Below are 8,732 nucleotides of genomic sequence, written 5' to 3'. Positions count from 1 at the left end.
TGAAAAAAGTGATTTGTGATCATTTCTGAGAACCTTGCAGCATCCCCATGGTCACGGGATTAAAATTTGGCACCCAGCTCGTATTAATGACGGTGGCAGTATCCAGAAGTCATGTGATCAACTTTTGTGACCTTCTGACAAGCAAAGTCAACGGGGAAGCCAGATTCACTTAACAACTGTGTTACTAACTCAACACCTGCAGTGATTCACTTAAGAACTGTGGCAAGAAAGGTCGTAAAAATCTTCCTCCTTCTATTTTCCCCACAACGACCAACTTTGTGCAGCGTCAGCAATGAGAGAATTGTCTATCCCGGGAAGAAATGCTCATTTCTGCATCTGTGATCTTGTGTTCAGGACTCTGCTGAAGACCTTTGGCAAAATCCACAACAGTTTAGCCACTGAAAATTTTGGCTCAACTATGGTCATAATTTAAGGGCTACCTGTACTGGCATCAGTACCATGTATTGTCTTCAAGACAAACTGTCTTCAATGGAGCTCAGAATTTTGGTGTGTAAGTCATTGTGGGTCATAGGTCTAAGCACCATCTGATGGGACTTGATTTTACAACTGCTTTTACAAGGGTCATAAAATGAGTCACCTCAGTCAAATCACATGGTTGGTAAGCGAATCTACCTACATTAGGACTACCCTACCTATTGTAAATTGTTCAGGCTATTTTGTATACAATGTTAAAAGCGGGCCATAAGGAAGGGGGGGAGGAGAAATTGTATGTTGTATCCTGAGATTAAGTGAGGTATGCTAAACCTCAAGATTTCTGTATGTCTCTATCTATATTTATATTATTTATATTTATTAAATTTTTATACCGCCCTTCTCCCGAGGGACTCAGGGCGGTGTACAGGGCAATAAATATTAAAAACAAAATACAAAAGTTAAAAACAATTAAATATTATGCCCAATATATACAGTGATTAAAAACCAAGTTAAACCCCAACCCCCAAACCCATCAAACCAGGCCGGATTGCTCAAATAAATAAGTTTTTAAATCGCGCCGGAAGGAGTGAAGGTCGGGGGGCCATCCGGAGCTCGACCGGCAAGCGGTTCCAAAGGTCTGGCGCGCCCACAGAGAACGCCCTCCCCCTGGGGGCCACCAATCGACATTCTTTGATCGGAGGCACCCTGAGGAGGCCCTCTCTGTGGGAGCGCACTGGACGAAGGGAAGTTGACGCCGGCCGCAGGTGTTGCCGTAGGTAATCCGGACCCATGCCATGTAGGGCTTTGTAAGTCATTACCAACACCTTGAATCTCACCCGGAGGACAACCGGCAGCCAATGCAGTTCGCGGAGCAAAAGTGTAACATGGGAGTATCGGGAGACTCCCAACACAACTCGTGCGGCCGCATTCTGCACCAGTTGGAACCTCCGAGTGGTTTTCAAGGGCAGCCCCATGTAGAGAGCATTACAGTAGTCCAGACGAGAGGTCACGAGCGCATGAGTGACTGTACGCAAGGCATCTATCTATGTATCTATGTATGTATGTATGTATGTATGTATGTATGTATCTATCACAGACATGTCAAACACAAGGCCCGGGGGCCAGATCCGGCCCGCAAAGTGGTTTCATGTGCAGTGAGGGAACGGCCCCCACTGCCTTGGCCCTGGCCCAGAGACCCTCCTTCTGCCAGAGACCCTCAGATCTGTCCCACTCCTGCCCAGGCCCCCATAGGCACCCTTGATGCGAATGATGTAGAGCTGGCCACGCCCACCCAGTAGGCCATACGCACTCTAGCCACGCCCACCCAGCAGGCCATGCCCACCCAGGCCACACCCACCCAGCCCCTTGAAGGCAACCACAATGCTGATGCGGCCCTCAATGAAATTGAGTTTGACAACCCTGAATCTATCTATCTTATTTAATAGACTCACATGGTGACTTTTATCCGCTTTCCATTCTCCGGATTTCATAACCTTCCCCTTTCCTCTGAACTCCAACCTGAAGTCAAGCTTTGGGGAAAACTCCCAACGTCAACTCGTTTCTCAAGAGGTCTGTCTCCCTAAAGTGCTCCCGTCCGATTGCATCGATCCGTTCAGACTGCATTTTTTTCTTTTTTAGCCCCATGCGGGCTAGAAACTTTTTTTTTTTAAAAAAAGAAGAATCGTGTTGCCGGCGCGACCGCTTCTAACCGTGGCCGCCTCTGAGGTAGCCTAGCCTTGCAAACCCCTCCCAAGGACGATCTCCCTCCCTCTCCCTCCCCAGATAATCAACCTTTATTGTCAAAGTACAACATGTGTACATTGAGATTAGCTGAGCCTCCCCCTGTGCTCTCTCCCCCCAACACACAGTGACAACAAACCCTCCATCCCACCACACTATGTGAACCAACTACACCACACACCGGCCTCCCAAGTCAGTTCTGCATAAGATTACGTCCCGTTGAAAAGCCTAACAGCCCACGGAGAAAAGCTATTTTTCAGCCTGTCGGTACGGCTGGCTGCCGAACCGATTCGTTTATTTTGGGATCCGCTCCCGCCCACTTCTCCCCTTTCTCGCCGAGGAAAACGCCTGGCTCGTTTTCCCCCCGTCGGGAGAGAGGCGCCCGTTCTTGGATCGTCGCCTAGAATCCTCAGTGTTTTTCAACCTTGGCCACTTTAAGATGGGTGGACTTCAACTCCCAGAATTCCCCAGCCAGCGTTGCAACGCTGGCTGGGGAATTCTGGGAGTTGGAGTCCACCCATCTTAAAGTGGCCAAGGTTGAAAAGCATTGGCCGAGATCAGGGGTCGGCAACCTCGGCTCTTTTAGGACTCGTGGACTTCAACTCCCAGAATTCCTGAGCCAGCAAAGCTGGCTGGGGAATTCTGGGAGTTGAAGTCCACCCATCTTAAAGTGGCCAAGGTTGAAAAACACTGAGGATTCTAGGCGACGATCCAAGAACGGGCGCCTCTCCCGACGGGGGAAAACGAGCATAGCTGGCTCAGGAATTCTGGGAGTTGAAGTCCACGAGTCCTAAAAGAGCCGAGGTTGCCGACCCCTGGCCTAGATGGATTCACCGGGCGGGGTGTGGGCTTGCGGGGCGGGTCTTTTGCTTGGAACCAGCCCTGTGGGGAGGGGAGGGGCTTGCCGGAGCCCCGCCCCCCTCCCAGCCCCAGCCTCGAGACAATGCGCTCCCCCTCCCGCCGCCGCCGCCCCTCCCGCTCCCGTCCCAGAGCCTGGGAAGGCTAAGCCGGCGCGCCCCCAGCGCACGAGCGGCTTGCTTTTGGGAGTTGTGCGTGTGTTTGTGGGTGTGTGTGTAGGGTGTGTGTGGAGGCTGAGCGTCTGGGTCGATCCCGCCCTCCCCTTTCCCGCTTGCCCAGCGTCCGTCAGGGTGCAGAGAGGGGGGGAAAAGCGGGGGTGGGGTGGGAAAACCGACGGCGTCCGGCATTAAGAGAGGCGCTCCGATCCGGGCGAGAAGGCAGAGAGAGGGACGGAGCTCAAAGAAGGAGGGAGTCCTTGGCGGGGAACCCCGCCTCTCCTCTCTGCCTTGCTCCGGAGTCTCGAGCGAGGAGGAGGAGGAGGAGGAGGAGAAGAAGAAGAAGAAGAAGAAGACGAAAAGAGGGGGAGACGGAACTTTCCGGTGAATGGACTCGCCGAAGGAGCGGTACGAGGGTGGCCGGGGGGTGGGTGGGTGGAGGAGTGGCGGGGCTAGCCGGGGAGGGGAGGGGAAGGGAGAGTGGCGCGGGGGGGAGGAGGAGAGAGGGACGGGGTAAGGAGTGGGAGTGGGAGCGAGTGGAGCCTCTGGACCGTCGGCTCGTCCGTGGGTGGGTGGGTGGGTGGGTGGGGCAGGGATCCCCGATTCCGCGGCTCTTTCTTCCCGGGCGAGCAGATCGGCTTGGAGGGGGAGGCTGCCTTCCCCGGCGGCCGGGGAAAAGAGAGAGAGAGAGAGAGAGAGAGAGAGAGAGAGAGAGAGAGAGAGAGAGAGAGAGAGAGAGAGGGAGGTGTGTTTGCTTTTTGACTTCGGGGAGGGAGGAATTGAGAGAGAGAGAGGTGTGTGTGTGTGTGTGTGCTTTTTGACTTCGGGGAGGGAGGAATTGAGAGAGAGAGAGAGAGAGAGGGGTGTGTGTGTGTGTGTGCTTTTTGACTTCGGGGAGGGAGGAATTGAGAGAGAGAGAGAGAGAGGGGTGTGTGTGTGTGTGTGCTTTTTGACTTCGGGGAGGGAGGAATTGAGAGAGAGAGAGAGAGAGAGAGAGAGAGAGAGAGAGAGAGAGAGGTGTGTGTGTGTGCTTTTTGACTTCGGGGAGGGAGGAATTGAGAGAGAGAGGAGAGAGAGAGAGAGGGGTGTGTGTGTGTGTGTGCTTTTTGACTTCGGGGAGGGAGGAATTGAGAGAGAGAGAGAGAGAGAGAGAGAGAGAGAGAGAGAGAGGTGTGTGTGTGTGCTTTTTGACTTCGGGGAGGGAGGAATTGAGAGAGAGAGAGAGAGAGGGGTGTGTGTGTGTGTGTGTGCTTTTTGACTTCGGGGAGGGAGGAATTGAGAGAGAGAGAGAGAGGGGTGTGTGTGTGTGTGTGCTTTTTGACTTCAGGGAGGGAGGAATTGAGAGAGGTGTGTGTGTGTGTGTGTGTGTGTGTGCTTTTTGACTTCGGGGAGGGAGGAATTGATACAAACGATCCTGGGTTGTCTAAACACAAGAGGCGCGGAATCGAAATCAGCCGGAAGGATCAGTACCGCTTTATACCGCTTTATAAAACGCCTTAGTAAAGGCCACACCTGGAATCCTGCATCCAGTTTGGGGCACCACGTTGCAAAAAGAAAAAAAAAGACAAAAAAAGATGTCGAGACTTTGGGAAAAAAAAGTGCCAAGGAGAAGCAACTAAGATGATTAAAGGCCTGGAGACAAAAACCTATGCGGAACGGTTGCAGGAATTCGGTATGTCTAGTCTAGAGACATGACGGACTTGGGGTGTGTGTGTGTCATGATAGCACTATTCCAGTATTTGAGAGGTTGTCGCAAAGAAGAAGAGGATCAACTTATTTTCCAAAGCACCAGAAGGCAAGACAAGAAACTCTGGGTAGAAAAAGGCAAGAAACTATGGATAGAAAGAGACAAGAAACTCTGGGTAGAAAAAGGCAAGAAACTATGGATAGAAAGAGACAAGAAACTATGGATAGAAAGACAAGAAACTATGGATAGAAAGAGACAAGAAACTATGGATAGAAAGAGACAAGAAACTATGGGTAGAAATTAATCAAGGAGAGGAGCAACCTAGAAATAAGAAGAAACTTCCTAACGGTGAGGACAATTAGCCAGTGGAACAGCTTTGCCTTCAGAAGTTGTGGGGGCTTCATCACCGGAGGCTTTTAAGAAGAGACTGGACTGTCACTTGTCTGAAATGGCGTAGGGTCTCTTGCCTGAGTAGGGGGTTGGACTAGAAGACCTCCAAGGTCCCTTCCAGCTCTATTCTGATTGAATGGGCAGGGCAAGGAACATGGGACCTGGGTGGGGTGAGGAAAGACCTGTTGGGTGATTAACCAGTGGAATTAACCAGTTAATTAACCAATTAACCGGTGGAACAGCTTTGCCTTCAGAGGTTGTAGGGGCTTCATCACTGGAGGTTTTTAAGAAGAGACTGGACAGCCACCTGTCTGAAATGGTATAGGACAGGGGTAGGCAACCTTGGCTCTTTTATGACTCATGGACTTCAACTCCCAGAATTCCTGAGCCAGCATGGCTGGCTCAGGAATTCTGGGAGTTGAAGTCCATGAATCATAAAAGAGCCAAGGTTGCCTACCCCTGGTATAGGATCTTCTGCTTGAGCAGGGGGATTGGACTAGACCTCTAAGGTCCCTTCCAACTTTGTTCTGATTGATTGATTGATTGATTTTAAGAAAAAGGAGTGGGCTGGAGATGGTAGCACTGGTGGGATGGAGGTTGCAGGTTGCCTTGAAGCTGCTTTTTGCTCTTGAGTCTTGAAGGAGTACTATTTGGTCTGCTTGCCAGAAGATAGTGCATTTCTTCCTGGGGCAGGAGAGGGGAGATTGAGCTGAGTGATGGGGATGGGAAGAGGACAATGTGGGCATGTCTTTTTCATCAGGGGGTGCATCAAAAGGAGCCCAGCAGAGTATAATAACTTGAGTTGGAAGAGACCTGAGAGGTCTTCTAGTCCAACCCCCTGCTCAGGCAGGAAATCCTATACCATTTCAGACAAATGGTTTTCCTATCTCTTCTTAAAAACTTCCAGCATTGGAATATCCACAGCTTCTGGAGGCAAGTCATTCCACTGATTAATTGTTCTAACTGTCAGGAAAGTTCTAGGTTGCTTCTCTCCTCGATTAGTTTCCATCCGTTGCTTCTTGTCCTACCCATCAGGTGCTTTGGAGAATAGATTGACCTCCTCTTCTTTGTGGCAGCCCCGGAGATATTGGAAGACTGCTATCATGTCACTCCTAGTCCTTCTTTTCATTAAACTAGATATATCCAATTCACAGTTTGGGGTGTTGGCTGCTTGTCCACCTTTCTCTTCTGCTCCTAACTAGACCCTCTTCACCGAGTGTTCTCCAGAGACCTTGGATATCAGCTGTCATTTTCCCAGCCCAGGTTGGGGGTGATGAAAATTGCGGTTCAGTATCTTTGAAGTGTGTCATCCAAGGGAGAGCTGTTCTAGCAGTTGGCCATCCAACCCTCGATCCAATAGGACTCTGAAATTGTCCAAGCACAAAGCAGTGTTATTGCTTGGGGAAGGACTTGCTGGATTTCTTTGAGGAAGGAAGCACTGAGCTGGGAGATCTGCTGGGTGTGAAGATGTCCCAGAATTGTGGCAGGTCTCTTGAATTTCCAACCTAGGAGAGGAAGAAGCGAGGAGACTGTAGCTGAGATGGGCAGCCGATTGCGGTTAATTCCTAAAGAAGTTAGTACTAAGTGGAGCAGATCATGGCTGTGCCATGGTGAAAGGAGCAAACATACCTGGTGAGAAGGTCCAAAGCTAGCTTGAGTGGGTAAGAGAGTTAATGCTCTGCGTAAGGGTCCCAGATTTGATCTCCATCTTCATCAGAAACAGCAGGAAAAAGTTAGTGGCCGGCTTCACACATTTGCCAAGATGAAGTTGGACAAACCAGTGTAAAAGGGGGAAGCAGGCCTGTAAAATGCTGATTCCAGTTCCCAGTGTTTCTTTTCTTGGCTGCAGGGTGAACTTTTTCACTTCAAGGCTGTATCCTGTCATCTTAGCTACGGAGGCTGCTTTCTGGAGCGGAAAGCATTAAGGCAGTCTGTTCTTGATTATAGTATGTGCTGCATCTTTTCTTTCAGTACTATTTACTGAAGCAGTGGAATGGTATGAAGTTGATTTTAATTTCCGCGCATTTGGTACCATGATTGAGTTTCTATAATGTAAGCCACATCCTACTTACGAAGGGGTTTTGGGGGGGTGGGGAGTGTGTGGCAGTAGGGCATCTGGCTTAATTGTAATAAGGGGGCCTCCTTTGAAATTTCACTAGTAGTCTGTTGTGGAATTTAGTTTTAGGGATTTAATACTGCTGTCATTGTTATTTTGGCATGATTGAGTTAGTTGCTTGTTAGTTAGTTGTTCAGAGTTGGAAGAAAAAGTGGGACCCAAATATTAAGATGAACCTAAGCTGCTCTGTGCAAAATGAACTGTCACTAAGAAAGCTGCTTGGGTTCCCCCCCCCCCCCCCCCCCCCGCAACCTGGTGCCAATCCAGTAGCATCGGACTGTAACGCTGACCACTTGAGTCAGCAGCTTGGTAATCCTATTGTCTGGAGATAAAAGAGGTCATGGACAGATCCAGATTTTAGCTCCCACTCAGCATAGAAACCCACTGGATGGGCTTTGAAGGGATTTCTCAGTTCTGTATCTCATTCTTTCATAATGAGATTAAAATGTGGGGTGGGCAAACCCACCAAGAAAGTGAAGAATAAATTACATTGTAAATCAATGCCTTGGTTTGGGCTCAACTGAACATTTGAAGTTGACTTCTAGAATGAAGTCTTGATTGTTGAATTAAAATGTCAAAGTAGATGCATCTTTTATATTGAAAAAGATCTTATATTTGTCTTCAGTGCAATTCCTTCCTTCCTTCCCTCCCTCTCATTTCATTCATCTTTCTTTCTTTCTTTCTTTCTTTCTTTCTTTCTTTCTTTCTTTCTTTCTTTCTTTCTTTCTTTCTTTCTCCCTCCCTTCTTTCTATCTTTCTTTCTTTCTTCCTTCCTTCCTTCCTTCCTTCCTTCCTTCCTTCCTTCCTTCCTTCCTTCCTTCCTTCCTTCCTTCCTGTTTAAGATCTTAAACTGCAGTGTCCAAAGTTTATTATTTCTGATCCCACATGGCCAATTTGCCTCCCTTTCCATGACCAAATCAGACCAGAAGGAAGGAAAGAATTCACAGGCTATGAATTTCATTGTTTTTTTCTTTACAAAGAGGAAGAATTTAGGGTGTGGATTGAAAACAAAATGGAAAAGTAACTGATCCAGAGAAGAACAGGAGTGGGGAGGGAGCTTCTGCAGTACAGGAAAGAAACAATATATATTTCTTTCCTTGACAAGGTTTGCATTCTGCCTAGAGGACTTTTTCTCATTTCAGTTCTGAGTAGCCTTTTGCTCCTCTTGATTGCTTCTGTGTTTTATGATTCTTGTTGGGATAAGTGAATGTTCATTTGTATGTCCAGCGTGGCTGGCCTGGAGTCACCTCGTGGCTGATTAGCAAAAGTGCTTCTTGATAAACTTACCTGGCTTCTGCATTTGGTGATAAAGAGTCCAATTGTAACATCAGCAGTAAATAACGCCAACCGG

General features: G+C 48.8%; 1 protein-coding gene across 4 annotated transcripts in view; it reads left to right on the top strand.

Annotated features, from left to right (window-relative positions):
* The first annotated feature begins 3,292 nt into the window (after positions 1 to 3,292).
* DDAH2 (DDAH family member 2, ADMA-independent) overlaps positions 3,293 to 8,732 on the top strand; it is a 285,750-nt gene continuing 280,310 nt past the window's right edge. For 3 of the 4 annotated variants that reach the window (XR_014491780.1, XR_014491781.1, XM_083356857.1), the window contains exon 1: positions 3,293 to 3,596. The gene's annotated coding sequence lies outside the window, so the exon portion shown is untranslated. The remainder of the gene's footprint in view (positions 3,597 to 8,732) is intronic. The other variant, XR_014491779.1, reaches the window with a different exon arrangement.

The sequence above is a fragment of the Vipera ursinii genome (genome assembly GCF_947247035.1).
Source record: "Vipera ursinii genome assembly, chromosome: 2".
Lineage (NCBI taxonomy): Eukaryota > Metazoa > Chordata > Lepidosauria > Squamata > Viperidae > Vipera > Vipera ursinii.
This window is presented reverse-complemented; position numbering and strand designations above follow the sequence as displayed.